We start from the raw sequence: 9,732 nt of genomic DNA on the forward strand, positions 1-9,732 counted from the left end.
ATCCCAATGATAAATCATTGCATATGAAAACTGATTTTAAGTAGATATGGTATAGACATAGTCAACTTCAATTTATAAAACAATTGCAATTCTTTAATTTACTTATTTACCCATGTACAGTAAATAGAATATTTTTGCCCAAAACTTTGCAGTGTCACACAAATTATATAATATTATAAAATTATAATAATTATAATATAATATATGTGACACTGCAAATTACAAAATAAATTATTTTGAAATAATTTTATTATTTGTTATACATTATTGTTATTATTAATTAACATACAAGTCATTACTCATTGGTGTGAATAGATTTTAGCATTAACAGCTTAACATTGGTCTAAATATTTTGAACTATTCATGGTGTGCCGAAAATATTAAATAATAGTATAAGATAATAAGATTCCCATGAGTAATGTTTTTTAATTTTAACAAAATAACTATAATTACTAGATGAGACATTCGTATTTTTCTTTAAAATATTGATGTATTTAATTTCCAATGTTTTTGACTTATCAAAATAAATAAAATAATAACAATATGAGTACACCATCTCAAACGTCTATGGCTATAACACAAAAATTACCAAAATATTTTTAAAAATATATGTCTGGAATATAATAAGTACCTAACCTATTATAGTATTATAAATATTTAGTTAATGTTTCAAGTATCTATTGTTCATTTTCTATGTATCTGTTTATTTTTTAATTATACAAAAATATACAGTTGATCTATTATCAAAAACTGTTATTGAGTAATGTATGCCGTTTTATAGTAATGTTTTTAGTTTTTCCCGAGGATGGGCATTAACGAGTTAAAAAGTTAAAGTTAAGTTAAAAAGTTTATTTTATTTTAAATTTTTAACTTAACTACTTACTTTTGGCTATTCATTAACTTAACTGTTAATTTACAAAACTTATTTATTAATTGACGTGAAATTAACGAATTAATTTAGTTTAACTTAACTGAGTTAAAAAAAATCATTAACTTGCCCAACCTTGGACTTTTTCTAGATATTTTTGGAAAGTACCAAAAAGCACACTCAATATGAAGATTAAAAAATTCTTTTTTATAAAATATATTCCAAGATACAAACAATACACATAATTAATATTCTTTATTAAATCAATACGTTCATTAGTCTATTTAGAATCTAAAATTAATTACTTAATCCACTTTTTAAATTTATGTATTTGATTAATTAAATTATTCAAATTGTATATTGTTTAGTTTTCCAGTTTTTATATAGGAAATAAATTAGTCAATAAGTTATTTTTTAATTTTGATTCTCAAATGCCGCAAGCCCGTATTATTTGTTAGGTAATGATTATAATTTATAGCTAATAATTAGGTACCAACTTAAAAGTAGGTGCCTCGTGCCTATGTCCTATATCAGGGATGGCAAACCTTGAAAAAAATGATATTTTGTTATATTACAGGGATGGCAAACCTTTTGAACACTGCGTACCTTTTTTTTTTTTAGAGCGTGCCATGAAAATAACTAGTAACTAATATGTATATAGGTATTAGGTATATAAGTAAAAGATTAAATTACAAAATAATATTTATTATAATACCGCATTAATTTAACAAATAGTCAAACCCTAAAAGTAAAATAAGATAAATTCTTGTCGTATAACTATACAAAATATAATTTGTTTATTTTTAATTTTTCATAAATCGTAAATTTTAATAAAAAAAAATCGTCGTTTTATATAAATAGTGGTGATCGTGTAACATAATCATAGCACGCTACTCGACATTTTTACTTCAGAAAAAATGTATAAATCATAAATATATATTAATAAGTAACCATTAATTTTAGGAATTAATGGATTTTTACATATTATTCGTTTCTATCGTGATATACAAAGCGTCAGAAAAAATCGATTTCTAACATAAAATATCTGTACCCAGCCCAAAAATACATTTAAGTATTAAAAAAAAATGAAATAAAAACTAGTTAATATACTAGAGTGTAATTCAGGCTTAAGCACCAAACATTTTGATTCTAAATCTTCTACTGCAGTCTGCAGGTTATAAGGCTATAATTAAGTTTGACATAGGGTGGCACGTCTGGCACAAACAGAGGGGACTATATACACAATAATAATAATAGTTGTAGTCTTTAAATGTTGAATGAAATACCGAAATAACAGTAGGTACCTACAACGTACAATACAGTTGTAGCCTGAAGGTACTTTATATAATAACTATAAAGGCTAAAGCATACTGCCATATTATAAAATATATTATATAGGTACCTAATATGTTATGATAATCAAGACGAACAATTTATTTTGCGTAGGTACAATTTACCGTCAACTATATGTGTCCATTTTTTGTACATAATATTTACCGTAAATATGTACAAAAATTGATTTTTTTTGATATTTACCGGTTAGTTAAGATTTTTACCCAAAAAAAATTGTACAATCGATAAGTATATAAGTATGTTGTGTATTGTAGATTGTATATAGTACTTCACGAACTTTTTTGTTTCCACATTACCATTACCAAGTGACTATATTGCTTTCACTACCTAGAGGCTAGATGTCTTACGCGAAAACATATCGAGCCAACATAACCTATCTGTGTAATAATTGTTATATTGGCTCGTAACATTTTAAAATATATTTATATATTATATTACAATCATTTATTACTTATTAGTATGTATAAACTAATAATCTGTATGTATAATCTATACATAATATTATAGTAGGTACCTATAACCTGCATAAAATATAATATTATAAATTACAATAATTAATAATTATTATTTTATACAAAAATATTATATTATGTAGGCACCAGATAGATATTTTTATGAACCGTCGTCATAAATACTGTGAGTTGTTAACCACAAAAAGTTTTATTATTTTTTGTGTAAAATAAATATATTGGTAGGACAATGGATATATATAGATAAGTAGTGGTATGTACCTACCTACTATACTTACATATTAATATAGAAGTATATATAACACTGTTCTAAGTAAAGTAAGTAAAGTGTTGGGTACCTATATCGTGTGTAATGTGTATAGTGTCTACTTATATATATATACTATAGGTACGTTCTTTAGTTATTATTTACTGGATCGATTTTCTTTCTCGATTCGCCCCGCAGGATTCAATCAAAATTGTAATGCGAATTGCGAGTTCAAACATAATAATATGTAACGCCCCTAAGAATCTGTCGCTGCGGGCTGCAGCTGCTCGAGCATGTCAACCCTATAAACTACCATATTACATTTGTATAAAGTGTATATTGTATATACGTACACTCAATGCGTGGCTATTCGCAGTAATGAACTAATCTACATACAAAAAGTAGGCGTATCTAATTTAACTGTAAATTAAGTACAATTTTATTAGAGCATAACTTTTAACATGCATTGTGTAAGTACCTACATAGGGAAATTAAAGTGAATTTTTCTTTCCGTGAATTCTTATTATTTTTTACTCGAAAGGCAATGTAATATTGTTATAGCTTATAATATTACTTAGCTAAAAATTTTAGTTTATTTAATAATATACCTACGCTGTTTGAAGATAAACACGCGTTTCGCGTTTAAAATATAACTTATAATACATTTATATTATTATACTGTGTTGATTCACAAGCTATAATACCTATTATAGGTACCAATTAGTAGGTGCCTACCAATATTATTTTAGTTATTGATAGCTGATAAATGACACCTTATATAAATTTGGTTCACACGAGTGGTTTACAACTTATACGATACGTCTGTCTTGTGTTAATTAGCTTTTGATGATACATTTTACTATAAGTAAATTGTCATTAGACATTAGGTATTGATTATAAATACCTATACTAATAGTCTAGCGAGATTCAGACGGATAGGTATGCCATTGTCATATAGTTTTATCGTCGTAGCCCGTAGGTATACGGGTGGGTCTTATCGATGACTTTTATTTAGGGAATAATTTTATAAATTATGGTTAATGAAAGAGCAACATTTCCTGATCAAAATTATTCTTTGTGAATTTTGTTTACGCCTGAATTAACTTCTGGTTATTTAATATTTTGAAATACATATTTTGTGAGAATACCTACGTTATGATTATGAATTTTATTATCAGAGGTATGCTTAGATTTTTTGTAGGGGGGTGAGGGTTATAAATGTTTGACTGTTATTAATGATTCGTTATAACGGAAAAATATGTATTCTCGTATATTTACTCAGGTACCTATCTTGAACGTGCCACCTAAAGCCCCCTGATTGTAGAGAAGGGTCAAAGTATAGTATTACATTGGCTTATACTTCTTCTCAAAATATTGAACGGCGGCAATGTTCAAATAGAAAATGCACAGCCAAAATATTTATTCAATATAGAACAATTATTAAGAAGCGTGGTATGTTTCATGCATTTATTTTATTTTTATAAAATATGTAAAAATGTAAAATATAAATATTAAATAATATAAATATATCTACCTAATATACCTATAAAACAAATTAACTTTACTGTTTTCGCAATATTCAATTTTTATTTTATATTTTATTTTAATTTTAATTTTTAAGATGTACATAATCACAAAGAATGTACAACTATTGTAAGACAAAATTAACAGCAGCATGCAAGCGTGTGGCTGTCAAAGACATAGGTATTGGTCCTAGGAAAATTATTTTAACAGAAATAAATAACCACATGTATTAGTATGCATACTAATTAATTCTGATTTTACTATATAGGTATCTGATGTAACCGCAATACGAAAAAGTATTTACCATGCTCGTACAAAGCCCAGTGGCGGTTCTAGCGTATGGGCAGGGTGGGCAGCTGCCCATACCAACATTTCTGGTGCCCCTTATTGTGGAAGGGAGAGGAAACGAGGAATATTATTCGCATTTAAAATCTAATTATAAATCTACTTTTGCCCATACGAAAATGTAGTCCTAGAACCGCGCCTGACAAAACCTCTTCGTTCAAATCCTAAATCTGTGTTGGATATTCAAAAAGCATTAAATTCTATAGAATTGACTACATCTAAATATGAGGATTTTTTATTAATCAATGACGAATTATCTGATATAAGTACCTATATTTTCTTGCCACGGATATTTAAAATGTGTATGTTAGTCGGAAACGATAGATATTGACAAAACTTTTTCGTATAATTGAAAAATTGAAAAATATTAAAAATACACAGGCACAAATTTTCTTTATACTTAAGAATTTAAATTTAAAATTTTTAATTTAAAAAAAGTGGGCAAGTGGGTGTCGCTCCGCTGTACAAGTGGGTCATTGTAATGGATTATGTTAAATTTGAATTCAACGATATAATATCATTGTATAAGGAAAACGATACTGCGAGCCAAGACGGTTAGACAGCCTATGATATTACTATATAGCTAAGTACATATTTTGATGCGGTGCACACGAATTGCGTACCAAGACAGGTAAATGAACCTTTTAGAATGAATTGCGTCCCGGACGTATTTCGTGTTACATTTTCATTTCCACTTAACATTTTCGTTTGAAATGTCTGCTATTCAACCGGATGAATACAAAACTACAGAATTTGCTAATTATTTAGTAGATACATTGATACATACAGACATGAAAATTTAATATTTCCTCCGGAGTTATGTTCAGAAAAAGCTTATTTTTCTGATAAAGAACCACCAACGCTTGGGAATCTTTTCATTTGAAATTTACAAATTTTTTGATTCCCCTCATCCAAACATATACACATTTTTAGAAGTTTTAAAAATATGCAAACTGATACTACAATATTGATAAGAAGCAGTCTAAAAAAACGACGAGTACCCAGAAAACCAATAAGGGAAAGAATATTATTTATAGAAATAAAAGAAATCAATTAAATAATAATGAAATCACGATTAAAGATTATGTTAACATATAAGCCAATAAATATAAATACAGAAAAAATTAAAATGATATGTATTTATGACTTATGATTTATACTACCCATGATATTATGTTTTCACAGTTTAAATTTTTTTATAACCATGGCAATTTATACTATTATATTATATTTTTAAAATGTAAATTTTTTTTTAAATATGTGAATATGACAATTTAATATTTATATTATGACATTATATTTTTACAATTTAATTTTTTTTTTTAAATATGTGAATATGATGATTTATATAATGATATTATTATGTTTACATAGTTTCAATTTTTTTATAACCTGACGTACCTATTTATTATTTCAATATCATTTTAGGAATCACTCTACTGACTAATGTAGATAAAAAGGTAACCGGACACAATTCGTTCAAAAATGTACCGGTTTTGGTACGCAATTCCATTTGATGATATTATTGTAAATAAAGTAATCAAAATATAACCTATTTATGTGGAACCTTGTTTTAAATTTTCAATCCTTAGTTACCTATAAAAGTTGAACATCTTATAAAAATACATTCAATAAAAAAACTATAAAATAATTATTAAAATTAAAATTAGATACATTTTGTCAAAAATCGAACTTTAAATGCTTACAAAAATAATTAATAAATTGTGCCCATGTATTTTTAATATTTTTAAACTACCATTGTAACATTATATCAGGAGCCTTGTATTACATTTTCAAATCTTATATTTAAACAGAAAAATTTGTATGAATTTCCATCTCAAAATAATTTGCATAAATTCGTAATTTTTATGTCTTTTGTCAACATTTGAACTTTAAATGCTTATAAAAAAAATTGTGGCTATGATTTTTAATATTTTTAAAATGTAATTGTAACAATATAATATTATTCAGAGCATTGTATTAAATTTTCAAGTTTTTTTACCCAACGAATAAAATTTTATTGACATTCATAAAATTCAAAAAATTCAAAAATAAAGGTATCGGGTCCGAATAATTTCGGTACTGATTCCAGATAATTTAGGTACCGAAAAGTATAATAATTTTGAATAGGTACCTACCTATTCGGAATGCGGGTTTAATTAATAGTATCTATGAGAAATATTAGAAAACTCATATGATCACATAGTTTATACACAAACAGTAATACCATTAAATTATGATGAATACAATTCTTTTATTTTTGAACCTAACCTAACCTATTTAATTTCTATAAACATTTTCTTGGCGTCTGAACTAATAGAAAAAAATCATAAACATTTTTAGTTAGATATTCATAATCAATTTTTTATTTAAATCTAAGACTTGTAAATTTAACACAAGATTCCTCATTCGTTTTCCTACCTTGAACAAAAAAAAAGGTTTACTGGAAAGTTAAACAAACTTTTTATGAGCGTTTGAAGTTAAAATTTTTTTACATTGGTTTTTCAACCGTATATTAAATAATTCTCATCGAACGATTATCTTATTTTATTGTAATTCAAAAACGAATAACCGTAAATAATTAACCATAGATACTTGACATTTTTACCCAATGTTTATTTTTTCATTTTCTATATCTAATTTATATTTTTGCATGTTTGACCAGGTAGACTTCTCCGCCTTGCTTTCCGGGCCAGTCCACCTTGGATTTAGCTGATAAAATACAAGCCTAAAACTTCTATAATAAATCCGTTTTATTTATATTATAATCCATTTTTCATTCGTCGTACTACTATATCTATGATAGATTACTCAATTTATTATAATTATAATAAAAATAAATTAACTACCTATTCAAAATTAAATCAGCACTTACAAACACATTTTTTAAAAATATTTATTCACTATAACTAAAAACCATAATATTTTCCTTGGTAAAGGTACCTTATTATTTTGTTTAGTGTATCATAATATAAATATTGAAGATTTTCATACAGTTGTAGGTTATAGCACAGATGATGTACTTACCTATATAAATTAGGTAGTTATTTTTAAATGTTGCAATGTTATTAAGTAGGTAAGTACTTAAAATATGTAGACAGCATAATATGTGCATGGTTATATAGTAACTATAGTACCGTATCTATCTTGTTATATTCTTCATATACCTAGTCACCTAGGTCCCTAATTATTGACAACAATTATATATATTATTAGTAGGGCCCGGAACTTGATGCATTTACATCTTTTTTCCTAATGCTTACATACGAGGCTTGTCTTTGATTCATGGAATATAGAATTTAATGGTACTATTTTTACTTTGCATTTTTAGGGAATTTATTGCTTTTGAGTCATTTCTTAGTACTTTTGGTGCATTTTATTCATTTTTATACTTTTTTTTTATATTTATTTGCATTTTTCTTGCATTCTTCATTCAAACACATTTAGTTTCCACTAGCTTGTCGATTATCGATGTACATTATCTTTCTCGTTTGTTGTGGCAATCTACGATTATTTAATAAGCAGCGTAGACCGATATTATTTTAGGCCCGGTCAATTAGAAAAATTTCCGAAAAGTCGATCGAATTATTTCAAACTTCAAAAAAATATTTTTGAAGGCTCCTTCTAGAGTAAACATTTTTAAAGAGCAAGAACCTATAATACATACGATTTATGACCCATGAATTGTATAAAACGTAATTATTTTAACCTTACATTTTTAAAAATGTTAGATCATTATAAAGTAATTTTTGGTATTTCTGTGGTCATTTTTTAAGTCATTCGTTGATGTTTAAGTCATTTCAACATTGTTTTTGTCTGTATTTTTTTTAAAGATTTTTAGGTCATCAAGTTCCGGGCCCTAATTATTAGGTATACCTAGGTACCTTTGTATTTATATATTAAATAGGTACATATATATAATTTTTATACTTTTCTATAATAATATGTTGGTGCATTGTACAACATAAAGTAAATATTTAACTTTTTGGTCAAAGTCGGTTATGTCCATTTTAATAGAAGTCTATAGCCTATATGAAGGTGCCTACCTACTCTATACATGGTAAACAGTCACATTGTATGGTCTATTGTTTAAAATACAAAACGTAGATACCTACTGTACTGTCGGAAGTGGCGTATTCAGCTTTTTTAAAAAGGGGTGAGATATGAATTTTTGACTATTCTTAGAACATGTTATATGACAGTAAATATACATTCATTGCTTAATCATGTATCTTGTATGACAAAATGAAACCAAAGGGGGATATTATATATCCTCCCTCAGTCTTGTTGAGGATACTTTTCAAATGTATTCAGAATATGTATTTAAATATTTATTTAAGCCGGAGGTTTCAGTGTTCAGTCATTCTATTATCTGCTTGTATTTTAGCAAAACCTTAATTATAAATTCTCAAAATTTAGAGACATTAAAAACTAATATTTTTTTAACAATATTTAAATTAGTTCATTCTGAAATATTGGCAGTTGGTAGGTAGTTATATGAAATGGATTACTAGAATGAAAAGAAATATTTAATATTCTAGAATAAAAGTACAAATAAAAAGTATTTTTTAAGTAGGTATTTAAAATACATTGGTCATAACATAGGTATTTGAAATAAAAAAAAAAAAAGTATTTGAATAGGTACTTAACAAGACTCCTTGTTTTCCCCTCCAAAGCATATCTCTCTGATGTTCGGGTAAAAATGTACATTGCAGAACCCGTACCTACACTTTTTACTATTATATACATATAAACATTAAACATGCATAGGTACCTACAAAATAATATAATATAAACAACTAACAAGTCATGACAAATTATATTAAAAATGTTATAAATTTCTGATGAGAATCAGACATAATTTTTATCTAATTATATATTTAAATAGGTATACACATAAGTAGGGTTCAGATTAGAAGGCAAAT

This window comes from Acyrthosiphon pisum, chromosome X (assembly GCF_005508785.2).
Source record: "Acyrthosiphon pisum isolate AL4f chromosome X, pea_aphid_22Mar2018_4r6ur, whole genome shotgun sequence".
Taxonomy (NCBI): Eukaryota; Metazoa; Arthropoda; class Insecta; order Hemiptera; family Aphididae; genus Acyrthosiphon; species Acyrthosiphon pisum.